At 40.6% G+C, this 18,185-nt stretch overlaps 1 long non-coding RNA gene across 4 annotated transcripts in view; it reads left to right on the top strand.

Moving 5' to 3' along the window:
* The window catches only part of LOC147574882 (uncharacterized), a 263,957-nt gene that overhangs the window by 93,642 nt on the left and 152,130 nt on the right, over positions 1 to 18,185 (top strand). The window lies entirely within an intron of this gene.

Raw genomic sequence — 18,185 nt, 5'->3', positions numbered from 1 at the left:
CTGTCCCTGGGTTTTTGGCTGAATCTCACAGCTAACCCTCTAATTGATTGGAAAAATCAACCACCACCCATGAATAATAATCTTGCATTAGGCTAACCGAGATCTTGACAGGCATTTCATCCAAGATTGAGAAATAACGAGGGTTGTAAGAACTGGGTGTCAGCAACAGTGATATTTTGAATTGAGACAGTGATTTTAGTTTCTTGATGACATAATCGTGGAAATTGTTCTTAAATAGAACTTTTCCACCTGCTGGGATAATATGGTCAGTAAGTGTATTCAGGGTTTAAGTGCTGTAGGGAAGGTGCCAGCCAACCATCAAACATATGACCTGAAGCCATCTCCCCAGCATCCCTTCACAATAATGCTCTAATACTTGGTGGTTGTAGAGTGGTAGCTTCTTATGTGGAATCTAGATAATGTCCATACACAAAAGCCTGTCTATTTGCAAGGCTCCCTGAAGAGGGCAATGGGCACACTGGATGCTGCCAATGCTGCTTTATAATCACAGCCCAGACCTTGTCATTGCTTGAAGCTGCTTCTTTTATGAAATCCCATTAGCGTCCACATACTACAACCCTCCTCTCTCCCCTCACTAAATCTCTTTGTTCTTCAGCTGCATCAAGGCTCCAGTGTAACTGTTCCAGTCTAACCAGCTTTCCTGGCTTACTTTCTTTCTTTCTTTCTTTTTTTTTTTTTTTTTTTTTTTTTTTTTACTTTTCATCTTTTTTTATTGCTTTTTTTCCAATATATGAAATTTATTGTCAAATTGGTTTCCCTACAACACCCAGTGCTCATCCCAAAAGGTGCCCTCTTGAATACCCATCACCCACCCTCCCCTTCATCCCACCCCCCATCAACCCTCAGTTTGTTCTCAGTTTTTAAGAGTCTCTTATGCTTTGGCTTTCTCCCACTCTAACCTTTTTTTTTTTTTTTTTTCTTCCCCTCCCCCACGGGTTTCTGTTAAGTTTCTCAGGAACCACATAAGAGTGAAAACATATGGGATCTGTCTTTCTCTGTATGGCTTATTTCACTTAGCATAACACTCTCCAGTTCCATCCATGTTGCTACAAAGGGCCATATTTCATTCTTTCTCATTGCCTGGCTTACTTTCTGATACAGCCTTAGATCCATGGTCAATCTCTAAGATGGTTTCTTACCAACAATTCTCAACTGCCTGGTTTTTCTTCTGTACTTGCTGTACAGTTCACATCTCTGTTAGTCTAACAGTTTCCACTCTCTTCTGCACAGTGGAGACTCTTATATAACCTTGTCCAATCACAATGGCTCCACGGAAAGAGCTGGTTTCCAGCATCTTCTAAGTTTCTCAGTGCTACCCTTGAGGTCTTTTTTCCCAGATACCTTCCTTTCCAAATTCCCATTGTTGGCTGTTTACTGACTTCTCATCTCTTCTTTGAGCCCCATCCCCATGCCCTTCAGTCACTGCAGGGAGGACTAGATCTTTCCTTTTTCAGAGGCAATAGAAGTCCTTAGATGTGAACTCTCCCTTTCACCTTTAAACTTGTCTATAAAAGTATTTCTTTCCTTCTTTCCTGTTTTAAAAAAAGAGCTGCCCTCTCACCCCTATAAAGCTGATTCCTTCCCCTGTCCCATTTAGTTTTCTTAATTGTTTAAAAATGTAAATATGAAGATGTCATTTCTCTGTCTGACTAGACATTCTGATTTCTTGGTCAACAGTATTTTTTAAAAACCACCCAGGTGAAACACACTGTACACACTGTATGTTAGCCAATTTGACAATAAATTATATTTTTAAAAAAACCACCCAGGTGATTTGCCGTGTCTTTTATGGCACTTCATTCTGTTCTCCTCCTTGCTCTGCACCTTCACTTCTACTCTCCAATCTTCAGAAGTCTACCTCTTTTCCAAACTTCAGGTTTCAGTTCAAATGTCACTGTCTATTGGAGGTTGTTTTCTGCCCCAGCACCCCATTTGCTTCGTTCATGATACATACTACGGTTTATGTTGTTGGACTGTTTCCTTGTTTTTTCTACCTGTCTTCCTACTGCTAGGCTGGAAGCTTCCTGGGGTGAGAGCACCATCTCTGTAGTTCACCACTGAATCCCTAAAGCCAAGCAGAGTCTGACATATTTGCATTCACTAAGGATGTGAGGAATTAATAATAGGTAAGAAATTGCTTCTGATCCTGCCTTCTTATGGGGGCTTGTACCATTGATTTTCTTTTCTTTCTAGGATCTTTAGGTTTTCTCCTCTGATCCATTTTCTCAGTATAGAAACATACTCAAAACCTTTCCATCCAAAATCAAACATATATAGGAAATTTGTCTTGGCACCCCTCTTTACTTAACTTTGGTCTTTTCTTTTTTCTTCTATGAAGAGAGGAAATTTAGCCTGAGGACTGGAAAGTTGGGGTCTGAAATCAGATTGCCTGGATTCAAATCCTGATGTTACCTACTAGATTTGAGGTCCTGGGCAAGTTCCTTCACTTCCTTGTGCCTCATTTTCCTTATCCATCAAATAGAGATAGTAATAGTACTTTTCCCAAGGAGTTGCTATCAGGTACTGTATACCTCACTTGGGTTCTAGTAAGCAGTCTGTAAATATTAGCCATTATTATTACAACTCTGGATTCCTTAGAGTCATCATCTCCATTGACTGTTTCTACCATCTCCAACTTTCTGGAACCCCTCAAACCATTTAAATTATTCTTTGTCCTGCAGCATTATCTAATTCTCACTTCACTTGATCTGGTTGAGGCAGGGGACTCTACTGAGCATTGTCACCATCTTTCCCCTTTTTCTGCTTACAACTTGCTTTTCCTTACTCCCACCTTTCTGAATGCCCCTTCACCAGGTTTCTTCACTCATTTCTTCTCATCTCGTGACTCCAGAGCTTTGTCCTCAATCTTCTTGTCTTTTCAGTTTTTGCATTGTCCTTGGGCAGTTTTGTCCACTTCCATGGTTTACAAACAAGTCTTTGCTGATGAAAACTTTTAAATCATTACCTTTACCCCAACCTTTCTCCTGAGCTAGAGACCAGTATTGACAAGTGTCCCTGAGGCACCTCCATTTGGATGTCCTACATGGACATCAGATTCTCCATATCTAAACCAAACACCTTAACTTGTCAGCACAGTCTCCTTCTATCTCAATACTTACTGTAAGATGTTTGCTCTCTGAACCATAAAGCAAATCCTCTGAATGCTAAACAAATGGCTGCATTTCTTTTAGGAACAAAGGAACAAGAATTGAAGGTTATTAATTACCCCCCCCCCCAATTAAGTATAGTATTGTATAGTGGAAAGAGAAAAGACTTTGGAATTAAATAGACACTAGTTTTAGTCTTAGCTCTAACTTCTACAAGCTGTGTGATTTAAAATGGGGATGATAATGCTTACCTCTCAAGGTTGTTAGGATGAGCAAATAAAATGAGAGTGCAAAGCACTTGATACATAATAGATATACATCAAGTGGTAGCTTCATGTTTTCTTACTTTAGACTTACAACCTGCTTCATATGCTTATGTATTTTGAGTTCATAAATTTTCTCTGACCAGGGCCAGTGGTTTATGGAGTTGTTGGCACCAAAATGCCTAATTATTGTCTATTTGGAGACAACTGTGAACACAGCCTCTTGAATGGAGTTAACCAGCCAAGGTGAGATACCCCCATTGGCACATTTTCTAAGGGATTAATTAGTGTGTTTTCTTACACATCAAGTTACATGGTAATTCCTTTGCCTGCTGCCTTGTAAAACAACTCTTTGAAACTCTTTCCTTTTAACTTTCCATGTTAAATCTAAATGCGTCTAGTTCAGTACATTGATGTCACAACTGCTCAAATGATAATCAGTGTAGCTCAATGGGGTGGAGTGGGACTTAGGGGGTAGAGAATGTTCACTGGGGTGTACAGAAGCCAATGCAAGTTGGATGGAAATTTTGTGAAATGTAAGGTTGTTGTTTTAGTGAGCTGATTGTGATCTGTATGTTTTTCATGGTCTTAAAGATAGTAGGGTCCCAAACATTTCCAGGTATGTTGTATTTGAGTTCAGTGCAGAGGGTGTTTGCATATCAAACCAAGTGATCCTCAAATGAGTAGAAAGTCCTGGTGATGGTGTTGGGGTGGGGTGGATGTCTGGCCAAAGCTGAATGTGGTGCTTTTTCCTATGTTGGGATGCTTTCATTACAGTCTCTGCAACAGCTGGTCACAAGGAAGTGGAAGACAAGTGTCTATAATGTATAGTACCTGTAATAACCACCAAGCACTCACTTCTAGCTCCTTATCTTATAAGAGAAACTGCAGTCCCTGGGTCACTGCAAGTGCAAAGCCATTGCCAATGTAGAAAGGATGGGTTAGCATAGGTTATTGTGAATCAAAAATGTCAAAGAAAATTGCACCAGATGGAGTTAGACAGACAAGGAAGACTTTATTCAAAATGACTGTAGAGAGAGAGAGAGAACTCAACTCTGCTGAAACAAAAGGGGGAGAGTTTTTAGTTCTGGGATGAGTTAATGTAGGAGTACTGAGGGTGTTCGAAGGGAAGTTGGTTCAATGTGATGGTGTTTGCTAGTTGGTGCTCAAGGAAGTTAGACTCCAACTCTCCCATAAAGACTAGGAGATAGGGGCATTATCTTTCTGGATGATTACATTTCAAAGTAATGGCTCCCAGGTCCATGATAAAGACTTCCCTGGGTTGTATAAGTGGCAAGAGGCTGTGAGAAGATGTGCATCTTCTCAGAGAAAGAATTTATAATTACAAGTTTTCTAAAGTAAATCCTTTAAGAAAAGGGAGGTCAGGTAGAAGCCTATCTAAAGTTTAATCAAGCTGAGGGGAAGTTTTTTTTTTTTTTAATTTTTTTTTTTAACGTTTATTTATTTTTGAGACAGAGAGAGACAGAGCATGAATGGGGGAGGGTCAGAGAGAGGGAGACACAGAATCTGAAACAAGCTCCAGGCTCAGCTGTGAGCACAGAGCCCGACGCGGGGCTCGAACTCACAGACCACGAGATCACGACCTGAGCCAAAGTCGGCCACTTAACCGACTGAGCCACCCAGGCGCCCCAAGGGGAAGTTTATTTAAGGCCAACTTGGTAAAAAGACAAACACCAATTGGAAATTTTCCAGTTGGAATGTTACGATGCATTACCACTCAGGTTATTCCAGTTTCTAAAAGAAAGGAAGGAAGGAAGGAAGGAAGGAAGGAAGGAAGGAAGGAAGGAAGGAAGGAAAGAAAAGAAGAGAAGAGAAGAGAAAAGAAAAGAAAAGAAAAGAAAAGAAAAGAGAAGAAGAAGGATACTCAAGGGCCTGCGTTCTTTTCCAAACCACTTTCCTTTATTCATGGAGGCTCTTTAAAAGACTCTGTAGCAAAAGATTAGAATTCTACTAAAAACCTTCTTTCCAATCTTCTACTGGGTTAGTAAAAGCTTAAAATAAAGCCTTCCTTTTAGGAAAATGTATTCTCTACTCTATACAGACTGTAGCATTTCAACGACTTCATTTTCTACTTCCCATGACTTGTCTTTATGGGGGGAGGTAATTTAGGATTTAGGATAATATTATTGAAGTGTTTAATGCATTAGCTTTTGGATCCTGGCTTTGAAATTTATAAACTGTGTTCTCTTGGGCATGCTTTTAACATCCTTAGCCTCAGTTATCTAATCTATAAAATGGGGGAAAGTCTATTTACCTCTTAGAGATGCTATTAAAAATCTTGGCACAAATGCCAACAAATGATAATAATTATTAATATTTTGCACAGTTATGGGGCTTCAAAAGGGAGTTTTAATGTAAAAATAAAAAACAATAAGTGCTGTTTCAAGTTTATGATCTGCTTTATGGAAAGTTTTCATTATTTTTATTTATTCATGATTGGGTTGCACAATTAACACAATTATTCAGGGACCAATTATTCTGGTTGGCATTATCTAAATTTTGCTTCTCTTCCAGCTTAATGAAACTTAATCAGGTGGGCAGGGTAATAAAAACACAAGTTGGGGCCACTCAGTATTATAACTCATTATCAGAGTTTAGGGTTGACTGAGTCAGAGGAAAACAATGATGTCTAGATCCTACTGACTGAGGAGAACCACTTCTGAGCCAGGAGGACTCCTTTGTCCCATAGCTCAAGGCTTAGATGAGGTAAAGGCATAGTGAGGCCTCCTTGGATCCTTTCCCCCAGTACAGGATTCTAAGACTGTAGGTAAGAGAAGATCCCAAAAGACCACAAATGGGAACAGAATCCTTTTTTGTAAAGCCTCGATCAGTCTGGCCTCCGTGTCCTCTCCATGACTTCTCTAGGTTCTCCCTGTTTTTTTGTTTGTTTACAAAGACCAAGGGTAAATGTGGGTCCTGATAAATGGGAGGCAGCCTCTGGCCTATATGACCACTTGGTACAGTGGGAGAGAAGAGAGGGAGCAGAAACAATCTGTGAGAGAACTAGAAAAGGGGTCACTTCATATCTAGATGTAACCCCTTTGGTTTAACCATCTAAAGTTCCAGCCTCTATTGACTGCTGTGGCCCAGTTTTGAGCACTTGAATCAGAGCTCCTCCTTGGTGATATGTGTGTAGAAGGTGGTGTGTGTGTGGTTATGTGTGTGTGTGTGTGTGTGTGTAGAGGTATGGGGGAGGTCCATGGGCTTTCCTTATAGCCCTCATCTCCACCTGTGGGGTCATTCTACTAGGTGATCTTAGGTGGTCAAAGGACAAGGATTTAAATATAGTTAAATCACATCATGAGAAAGTTATCATGAGAAAGTTTCAGTTTTTCTCACAGCCATTCTGATTAAGTCAAGGAGAAAGAAGATTCATTTTTGTACTGGGCTGCTTTTAACTCTATAAACCCTTGCGCCTCTTCATTAAAATATTTAAGTGCAAATTGGTGCAGCCACTCTGGAAAACAGTGTGGAGGTTCCTCAGAAAATTAAAAATAGACCTACCCTATGACCCAGCAATAGCACTGCTAGGAATTTACCCAAGGGATACAGGAGTACTGATGCATAGGGGCACTTGTACCCCAATGTTCATAGCAGCACTCTCAACAATAGCCAAATTATGGAAAGAGCCTAAATGTCCATCAGCTGATGAATGGATAAAGAAATTGTGGTTTATATACACAATGGAGTACTACATGGCAATGAGAAAGAACGAAATATGGCCCTTTGTAGCAACGTGGATGGAACTGGAGAGTGTGATGCTATGTGAAATAAGCCATACAGAGAAAGACAGATACCTTATGTTTTCACTCTTATGTGGATCCTGAGAAACTTAACAGAAACCCATGGGGGAGGGGAAGGAAAAAAAAAAAAAAAAAAGAGGTTAGAGTGGGAGAGAGCCAAAGCATAAGAGACTCTTAAAAACTGAGAACAAACTGAGGATTGATGCGGTGTGGGAGGGAGGGGAGGGTGGGTGATGGGTATTGAGGAGGGCACCTTTTGGGATGAGCACTGGGTGTTGTATGGAAACCAATTTGACAATAAATTTCATATACTGGAAAAAAAACTGAGAATAAACAGAGGGTTGATGGGGGGGTAGGAGGGAGGGTGATGGGCATTGAGGAGGACATCTGTTGGGATGAGCACTGGGTGTTATATGGAAACCAACAATAAATGTCATAATAAAAAAATAAAAGTTAAAAAAAAACAATTAAGTGAATCCATTCAAAGCAAAATGTTAACTCAATAATAGTATAGGTTGTGACCAAAAAAAAAAAAAAAAAAAAAAAAAATCATGATTTGGAATGCACCTGATAAGGTAAATTCCTACCATTTTGGATGTAAGGAATCGTTAGATGACAGGGTTTTCAGGGAATTTTATATCTTTATTCTTGATCTGAGCACCCACCTCAGGTAGTCAAAAGCTGGCTGCTAGAAGGAGGTATGATGAGATAAAGGGCAGATATTCCTGGATAACTGTCCAAAAAGAGTAGACATCAAGTTTCGTCTAGAATAGGCAAGGTTTTCCCAGGTCAGCAGCCCCTGCCACATAACTACTGTGGGAAAAGCTAGTCAGGTGTAAGATACTATGTGAAGCATTTCAGGATGTTTGCTGGGATGTGCCCTGAGGCACCTCTTTGGTGGGTGATTCTTGGAGTTGAATTTCCTTAGTCAAGCTTTAGAGTTGCTTGATTTTTCAGGGCAAAGCAAAAGCAGGCAATGTTGACTGGGTTAATGTAACTGTGTTACTTCCTCTTCTGTCCTTTACCTCTGAAAATCCACTGTAGTTCAGGTGCATACCAACCCCTGGAACAAACTGGAGATGATATGCTGGTGTGCTGTGGGAATTTTCAAGTCAAGGTAGCTATCAGCTACTTGTATCTATAGAGGCATATGGGTAAGGGGAGCACTACAAGGAAACTAGTCATTAACACCCTGTCAGTCACTACTGTCAGTAAACTCATTGGTAGAATTTGCAACATTGCACATGCTGTCCCTGCCATAGGGGGAAAAGTCGCAAACAAACTTGGAAATCCTTTGACTTTTGATCAAGATACTAGGTTTTTGGATTGTGCATCTACTTAAGGGCCACATATGTTTCTTTTGGCTCATACAGTAGATGTTTTCTTCATTCCTGACCCATTATGAGCTGATCAGACCTTTCTTGGGACACTCCTTTGGGGTTAAATTGGAGAGAGTGAGATATCTTTGCCAAAATTGTGAAACAGCCAAACTATGTCTGGTTTTTCACACATTTCCTTTCCAGGTCCTTTCCCCTGATTTCAGCATCCTTCTCGGTCCCTGCCACTAGACTCAGTCCTCTTCTATTGCCTGGGATTCCTCTTTATAATAGAAGTCCATTCATGAACTTATTCCCACTGAGATACTCCCAGGCAGGATACTTCCCTTCTAAGCAATGTTATATTTAAAAAAAGAATTTATTCCTAGAAAAGGCAATGAAATTAATTGTATTAAAGTCATTGAAATTAGTTTAGCTATGGTTATACCTGGGGCAGAAGGTGGGGCTAGCTTAAGGGGGAGAAAGATTTTCAGTCCCCAAATCCTTGACTCCATCCATGGGGGAGATGAGCCTGGGGAAGGGATACTTCACCAGAGCCAGATTGTTATCTGTTCACATCAGCTGTGGTGTGACCTGAGACACTTTACTCTCCTCCAGCATCCCCAGATGGAGAGTCACAAGAATAACGATTGTGTGACTTAGAAAATCACAAAATTTAACCTGCTATACAATAATGTGAGATGTATGTGCATTATTTGTGGGTGGTTTCCTCCAGACATTGTCCAAATAGTTTCTGTGGTAGTTTTGTATATTTAACTATGAATATATTCAGAAGGAATGCCATGGTAACCCACATGGAAAAGCCCAAGGAAAAGCAACTCATTCCTGTGGCTTATCTCTGAAATTAATTTTGCACAGAGTATTGCCTACATGAGTGTTTCTCTATTGAAGTGAATCACGATTAGTTCAGTTGGATTTGATCAGCAAATATAGGCAGATAACTTTTCTTTTGCAGAGTCTATAAATGTGAATCTTGAATGAAAGCTTCTGAAGACCAGTTTTCATGTAAATGAGAGGCTGGGGCTCTGACCCCTGGGTTGGGAAGGTATAATTGATCTGCAGTTGATGGAAGGACACTAATTTTTCACATGGGGATACTATCTGCTTAGTGACCGTCTAAAAAGAAGATGACAGTCCTCAGAGTTACTGGGTTATCATCTTCTTTTAGCTATGCTGGAAGGGCCAAGTAGCTGCAGAGCTCAAGTTGTCTCTCTCCTCCTGGGTTGGCAGCACACGTGGGATTTGTTAGCCGTAGCAGCCTCAGTGAGTTTGTGCGGGTGACCGTGACTCATTAGTCAGCCAGCGTGTCATGGTGCCCAAGAAGCAGTTGTCTCTGCCCTGAATGCAGGGAGTGCTCTCTGCAGCAATGTGGGGAGCCAATTAAAGAACAGTCTCTTGGGGATGCCAGTCCCCAGGGACTCCAGGGTTCCCTGGCCTGGCTGAAAATGTGCTCTGTCATGTCCAATGAGTTGGTCAGTCTATCACTGGATGGCTTCTTTCCATCTGAGCTGGCTATTTCTTCCCTAATGAAACATTTGTGTTTTTCCTCCCCAGGGAAAGGGGGAATGGTCACCTACTGGCTGGAAGGAAAGACATTTGCTGCAGTCCCCAAAGACGTCTGTGGCACTTCTGTCCCCATTTAAGGACCAGAGTGAAACTCTTTTAATTTAATTCCTGGAATCATTAACAACAAGTATCTCTATAACTCAGCTTAAAGTAATTTCTCTGTTATACATGTGGTTTTTGACTCTTTCTAGCCATGTAGCCCATCACAGTCTTTTCATGAAACATAGAGGGGCTTAGAGTTTTAGAATTTTAGTGGCATCTTGGGCCAAAGGGAAGGGAGACATCTACACACTTCAGATCATCTGAAACCACAGAGAATTAAAATTGAAAATGGTTTATTTCTCTCTGTTTCTTTTTCTCTTTCCTTTTTTTGGGGGGTGGGGAATGAGTGAAGAGAGGGTAGGGGTGTACATGCAGGCAGAAGGAGAGAGCACCAAGTCCGGTGGCAGTGAGGATCAAGGTTATACTGTTTGGGTGGTAGATGTCGGTTTCATTAAGCATGGTCAGAGCTGATCTTCAAGATTTTGAGATTGGCAAATTTATTCCCTAAGCCCCTTTACTCCTTTTCTATATCTGCTTCCTTTTTTAATGTGGTCCCTACCCCACTCCTTCCCCACCATGTACTTTTCCTTGCCTCCCACTCATGGCCACTCTCTCATCCAGAGTTCTAGATCATATCCCTCTCCATGCTCCCAGTCAAACCCAACTATTCTGTGGAAACTCATTAGTGACTGGCTTATTGTTAATTGAATGAATTATTCTTGTTGAGATATTAAATTTGGATAGGAAAAGTGATCTCTTTTGCATTTTAATAGGGATCACCATTGTTTTATCTCTTAGAAGTAACACATAGTGAGAACCTACGTTTGGGGGCAAGCCCCATAGAAGGGGATTTTTAGCAATCAATCTTCAATGACTTCCAAAGAGGAAAGTGTTTGTCTGTCCTTATTAAGAATTGTACATCCTTTTGGGGCTCCTGGGTGGGTCAGTCGGTTAAGCATCCGACTTCGGCTCAGGTCATGATCTCGCGGTCTGTGAGTTTGAGCCCCGCGTCAGGCTCTGTGCTGACAGCTCAGAGCCTGGAGCCTGTTTCAGATTCTGTGTCTCCCTCTTTCTCTGACCCTCCCCCGTTCATGCTGTCTCTCCCTGTCTCAAAAATAAATAAATATTAAAAAAAAAAAAGAATTGTACGTCCTTTTATTTATTTTTTTTTATTTAAAAAAAAATTTTTTTTTTCAACATATTTATTTATTTTTGGGACAGAGAGAGACAGAGCATGAGTGGGGGAGGGGCAGAGAGGGAGGGAGACACAGAATCGGAAACAGGCTCCAGGCTCCGAGCCATCAGCCCAGAGCCTGACGCGGGGCTCGAACTCCCAGACCGCGAGATCGTGACCTGGCTGAAGTCGGACGCTTAACCGACTGCGCCACCCAGACGCCCCTGTACGTCCTTTTAAACAAGATCGTTGGTTTCCTTTCAGTCTTAGTCTTAGTTCAGGATACAGAAGGAAAACTAGAAGCTTTTAGAGGTCAGTTTTCCTTTTGATATATTGAGAGTTGCTTTCTAGCTTTTGGTTCAGGCTGGTAGAGTTTCTTGCCATAGGTATTAAATCCTTTTCAACTTCCTCTACATTTTAATTAGGCAATTTGAATAAGGAGGAGGAATCAGAAGGAATGCACCTATTCACATGCTCTGGGACCCCCTCAAAACCACCACATTTATCTTCAGGGATAGAGGTCCCTCTTTCACAGCCCAGAGCCCTGGCTTACACTGTGTTTACCTCCCACACCCACTTCTCCACCTCCACTTTGTTCCATCCCTTATAGCTTGCCAGACTTACAATCTGGTTCTAATCTTGTCACTCCTGACCTCAGAGAAGCTCCCCTAGCTCTTTGTCCTAATTGAATACAGACACTTTACTCTGGCATCTTAGACCCTCCATGGTAATAAAGTGCTGCATTTGCTATGTGCCATGCATTGTTCTAAGCAGTTTACACATATTAATTGATTTCATTCTCACAACCCTCTGAAGCAGGCCACTATTATTCTCCCTATTTTACAGCTTAAGAAACTGAGGTACAGAGAATTTATCCTTAAAGTCACAAACCTAATAAGAAGCAGAGTGGGGACTTGAACCCATGCAGTATGGCCCTGGGAGTGCATACTCTTTAGTACCATAGTATGGTGGACCCTACATTCCTCTCCACGTACCTTTCTCACTGCTTGCTCACTGTACATCCGATGGAACAAAATGGCTCATTGTTTCCAGAACACCTGCTCTTGCTTCCTGGGAGTCACACCTTTGCCTTTGCTCTTCCCTTCAGTCACTATACTCTCCTTAGCTCTGTTGGTTCAATTTCTTAAAACACCAGCCCCTCCATGAAACCTGAACCCAACACCACCTTTCTTTGAACCCAACACCACCACCAGAGTTACTTCCTACTAAATACTCAGTTTTGGTCACCCTGCCAGAAAGTCAACAGCAGGCACTGACCTTGAACAACAGTAGGCACTGAAGCCCCAACACAGTAAAAAATTTGAGCATAACTTTTGACTCTCCCCAAAATTAACTATTAATAGCCTACTGTTGACCGGAAGCTTTACCTATAACATAAATAGTTGATTAATACATATTTTGTGGGGGTGGGGGGGCGCCTGGATGGCTCAGTCGGTTAAGCCGCTGACTTCAGCTCAGGTCATGATCTCACAGTTTGTGAATTTGAGCCCTGCATGAGGCTCTGTGCTGACATTTTCTTTTCTCTGGCTTACTTAATATAAGAATACAGGATATAATATGTATACCATACAAAATAAGTATTAAAAGGTTTTTTTTAATGTTTATTTATTTTTGAGAGAGATACAGACAGAGTGTGAACGGGGTGAGGGGGGTAGTCAGAGAGAGAGAGGGAGACACAGAATCCGAAGCAGGCTCCAGGCTCTGAGCTGTCAGCACAGAGCCTGATGCAGGGCTCAAACTCATGAACGGTGAGATCAAGACCTGAGCCAAAGTCGGCTGCTTAACCAGCTGAGCCACCTAGGCACCCCTGAAATATTTTTTTTTCTGAAAAAATATTTTTCCCTGTAAAACTGTACTAAGTGTGCTTAATTTGTTCCCTAATCTTTCATTAATCAAATAGTATGTAACTGCCAACCTGAGGCTCTGATCAGCAGGAACAAATGCCACTACCTCATGGAGCTGGGTTAACTCCAACAAAGACATAAGCACTTTAGTTAGCCAATGTGGGTTTATTGAGAAGAGTGTACCTTTTGTCATCAAGTTTTAATATAGAATGAAATAGTTCTAACCCCTCACTTATATACAGACCACTGGTCAAGTTGGGTAGAGGGCTTGTCAATGTTTTGGAAGCCTGACCCAAGTCAAAATCAAATGGACTTCTGGGCTGTATCCTGTCTTCACCAAGGTTTATGCCTTGTCTGTCTAAATGTGCCAGTATCGGAGGGTTGTTAACTGGCAGATGTTCTGGGGCCCATTCAGACCCCCTGCCATATATTAATATGAAGCCAGCACCTAAGGAAACTCATGAGGGGTTCTACCTAGAATTCTGCACATCTCTTTTTCTAATCATCTTATCTCTGGTGGTCCTAATAATTTACAATTTTTGTATAGGGAGCTTCACCATCCATCTCTTTTGAGAAGGGAGATAATGTTTATTTCATAGAATTGTGTTAGAGTTCCCATACCTCACTGAAGTACACATGAATCAATTAGTATTTTATTTCTGAGTAAAAGAGGAATATCAATTATTATCAGGGCAAGTGATAAGTGTAAACTAATGGGGTTGGCAAATGTCAGCATTATTGGGCCATGCAAGGGCTAGTAGAAAGGAATAACCAGATGTGAGAATTGTTGTTGTGGGAAAATGGAGAGGATTTGAGGATTGGTCGGATGAGGAAGCATGAAGAGAATGGAGACATTAAAGGTAACAAGAGAACTGAAGTTTCCACAAATGCTGGAAGTGTTGACCCAGGGCTGTGGGGTTAGGAGGTCTGGTGACACATGTTGGGAAGAAAGTGGATGCCCGTTCCAAGGCGGAGAGTAGGAGAGAACTGTGATTTTCCCTCAGAATTTTCTTTAATCCATATTTACTTTGTAGCAGGAAGAGGAAGCCATTCAAGTTTATTGAGATATGTGGGTTAAAAAATAGTTTTCAGGGGTGCCTGGTGGCTCAGTCACTTAAGCATCTGACTTTGGCTCAGGTCATGATCTTGTGGTTTGTGATTTTGAGCCCTGCGTCGGGCTCTGTGCAGACAGCTCAGAGCCTGGAGCCGGCTTTGGATTCTGTGTTTCCCTCTCTCTGCCCCTGCCCCACTCATGATCTCTCTCTCTCCCTCTCTCTCCCTCCCTCCCCCCAAAATAAAGAAATGTTACAAAAAATAGTTTTCAGTTAGACATCAGATGGGAAGGTCAAGCAGTTTAAGGAGAGACAGTGATAGCTGTAACAATATTGATAATTATGAAGATATGCTATACATTATTCTCTGCTTCCTTATTTCTCCTGGGGGAACAATATCTAACTGGCTATATAAGATACTGTGAAGATGCTACTCCTGAGTGTCATCATATGTTTCTTCTGCTGGGGATGTTTCTAGATTGACAGTACCTGTGAAGGGATATGAGCTGATTTTCTGTTGGGGATAATCAGCCGACTTTTGAGTATGGCAGGCAACCTACAGGTTGGCATCTTGTGTGAGGCTGGTGAAGGACCTAGTGACTGCACTATTTGCCATCTATATCAGCCACTGGAGAAAGGATGAAGGTGTCAGAAGCATGTACTCAGAGCTGACTGTCATAGGTTGAGATCCTTAAGATTTTGGGAAGGGGATAGTAATTAAACATTAAGTGACTAAGCATGAAAGTTTTGGAATTTTTTTCCAGAGGAAAAGATGCATGTATATGAACACACACACACACACACACACACACACACACACACACACACACGCTTTTATGGAGTTTGGTCGTGGATTCCAACTTGAGAACTCATTATGTATGATACACTTTCTAGAGTTGTATGGATTCTTATTAGCTTTTGGAGGAGAGAAATGCTTTGTAATAATCTCCATTTAGCTAAAAAAAGGTAATTTCCTTTTCCTTTTAAATAGACTTTGTTTTTTAAACATTTTATTTATTTTTTTTGAACTTTATTTTTTAGAGCAGTTTTAGGTTCCCAGCAAAATTGAGCAGAAGGTACACAGATTTCCCATATACCTCCGCCCCTACACATACATAACCTCCTGCATTATCAGCATCCCCCACCAAAGTGGTACACTTGTTACAGTTGATGAACCTATACTGACACATTATTATATAACCCAGAGTCTGTAGTTTACCTTAGGGTCCACTTTTGCTGTCGTACCTTCTATGGGTTTGGACAAATGTATAATGACATGTATCTTTCATTAAGCATCATGCAGAGTAGCTTCACTGCCCTAAAAATCCTCTATGTTTCATCTATTCATCCTTCTTTCCTCCTAACCCCTAGCAAAGACTGATCCTTTTACTGTCTATATCTATAGTTTTGCCTTCTCCAGAATATTGTATAGTTGGAATCAGACAGTATGTAGTCTTTTCAGAATGACTTCTTTCACTTAGTGATGTGCATTTAAGATTCTTCCATGTATTTTCATGGTTTGATAGCCCATTTCTTTTTAGCGCTGAATAATATGCCATAGTCTAGATGTACCACAGTTTATTTTTCCATTCACCCACTGAAGTGGGTGATTGCTTCCGAGTTTTGGCAATTATGAATAAAGTTGTTACAAATATCTGCGCATAGGTTTTTGGGTCATACATTTCAACTTTTTCAAGTAAATACCAAGGAGTGCAATATAGTAAGAGTATGTTAGTTTTGTAGGAAATCTGCAAACTATTTTCCAAAGTGCTGTACCATTTTGAATTTCTATCAACAACGAATGAGAGTTTCTATTGCTCCACAACCTTCTCAGCATTTGGTGTGGTCAGTGTTTTAGATTTCTTTTTTTTAATTTTAATTTTTTTTTTTTTTTTACTTTAGAGAAAGAGAGAAGCACAAGTGGAGGAAAGGGGGAGGGGCAGAGGGAGAGAGTTTTCATGTTCAGTGTGAAGCCAGACTAGGGGCTCGACCCCACGACCCTGGGATCATGAGCTGAGGCAAAACCAAGAGTAAGATGCTCAATCCACTGTATCACCCAGGTGCCTCTCTGTACCTTTTAATATGATCACCTGATTTTTCTTCTTTAGCTTGTTGATATGAAGGATTACATTAATTGCTTTTTGAATGTTGAAGCAACTATGCCTACCTGGGGTAAATACCACTTGGTTGTGTTGTGCGATTCTTTTTATATGTTGTTGGATTAGATTTGCTAATATTTTGTCAAGGATTTTTGCATCTATGTTCGTGAGAGATATTGGTCTATAGTTTTCTTTCCTTTTGAAGTCTTTGTCTGGTTTTGGTATTATGGTAATTCTGAGTCATAGAATGATTTAGGAAACATTCCCTCCCATCAGAAAGAGATTGTAGAGAATTGGTTTAATTCCTTTCCTAAATGTTGGTAAGAACTTATCAGTGAACCCATGTGGATCTGGTGCTTTCAATTTTGGAAGGTTATTAATCATTGATTCAATTTATTTAATAGATATTGGCCTATTCAGATTGTCTATTTCTTCTTATGTGAGTTTTGGCAAATTGTGTCTTTCAAGGAATTGGTCCTTTTCATTCCAATTATCAAATTTGTGATAGAGTTGTTCACAGTATTCATTTACTATCCTTTTAATGCTCATGGGATCTGTAGTGATAACCCCTTTTTCACATCTGAAATATTCTGCCTGCTGGATCTGCCTCTTTTTGATAGAAGGGTATTCATGTCTCCAACTATTTCTCCTTGCAGTTCTGTTGGTTTTTAACTCATGTATTTTGCACTATGTTGTTAGTTGCATCCACATCAAAGGTTGCTGTATCTCCTTGGTGAATTGATCCCTTTATCATTATGTAATGTCTCTCTGTCTTAGTATGGGCTGCCATAATGAAATACCATTGACCAGTTGGCTTAAACAACAGACACTCATTTTCTCAGTTTTTATATCAGGCTGGGAGTCTGAGATAAGGGTGCTCGCATGGTTAGTTTCTGGTAGGGCCTCTCTTTCTGGCTTGTAGGTGGCTGCCATCTTACTGGGTGCTCACTTGCTCTCTTCTTTGAGCACATTTGGAGAAAGAGAGAACAAGCTCTCTGTGTCTCTTCTTAGGACACTAATCCTACTATATCAGTGACCCACTATTAGGACCTCATTTAGCTTTACTTCCCTCCTTATAAGCCCTATTCCCAAATGTAGTCAAATTGGGGCATAGGGAGTCAACATACAAATTTGGGAGGACACAATTCAGTTCATAGAACCCTCTTTATCCCTGAAAATTTTCTTTGCTCTGAAGTCTGCTCTGTCTGAAATTAATATAGTTACTCCAGCTGTCTTTTTAGAAAAAAATTTTTTTAATCTTTATTTTTGAGAGAGAGAGAGAGACAAAGTGTGAGTGGGGGAGAGACAGAGAGAGGGAGACACAGAATCTGAAGCAGGCTCCAGGTTCTGAGCTGTCAGCACAGAGTCTGACGCCGGGCCTGAACTCACAAACTTCGAGATCATGACGTGAACTGAAATCAAGAGTTGGACACTCAACCAACTGAGCCAGTCAGGCACTCCTGCCATTTGTAGTTTTAACTGAGCATTTTCATTTTTCTCCTTTCTCTTAGCATATTGGTTATACTTTAAAAAACAACAACAACAAGATTTTTAGTGGTTGGCCTAGAGTTTGCAACACACATTTGTGACTTACCCAAGCCTACTTTCTAATAACACTACACCACTTCACTCGCAGTGCAAGTACCTTATAACAAAATATTCCTAATTTCTCTCTCTTGTCCTTTGTGTCATTGTTGTCATTCATTTTTCTTAACTATGGGTTATAATAATCAAGTACATTATTGATATTGTTATTTTGAATACATTGTTATTTGTTAGAGCAATTAAGAGTAAGAATAAGAAAGTTTTTTATTTGATCTTCACTTATTCCTTCTCTAATGTTCTTCCTTTCTTTATTAGATCTAAGTTCCTTTATGTACATCCAAGTTCCTAAC

This window comes from Puma concolor, chromosome D4 (genome assembly GCF_028749965.1).
Source record: "Puma concolor isolate L17-30 chromosome D4, mPumCon1.1.hap2, whole genome shotgun sequence".
In the NCBI taxonomy this organism is placed as follows: Eukaryota; Metazoa; Chordata; class Mammalia; order Carnivora; family Felidae; genus Puma; species Puma concolor.
Note: the sequence above shows the minus strand (reverse complement) of the source record. Positions and strands in the feature narration are given on the sequence as shown.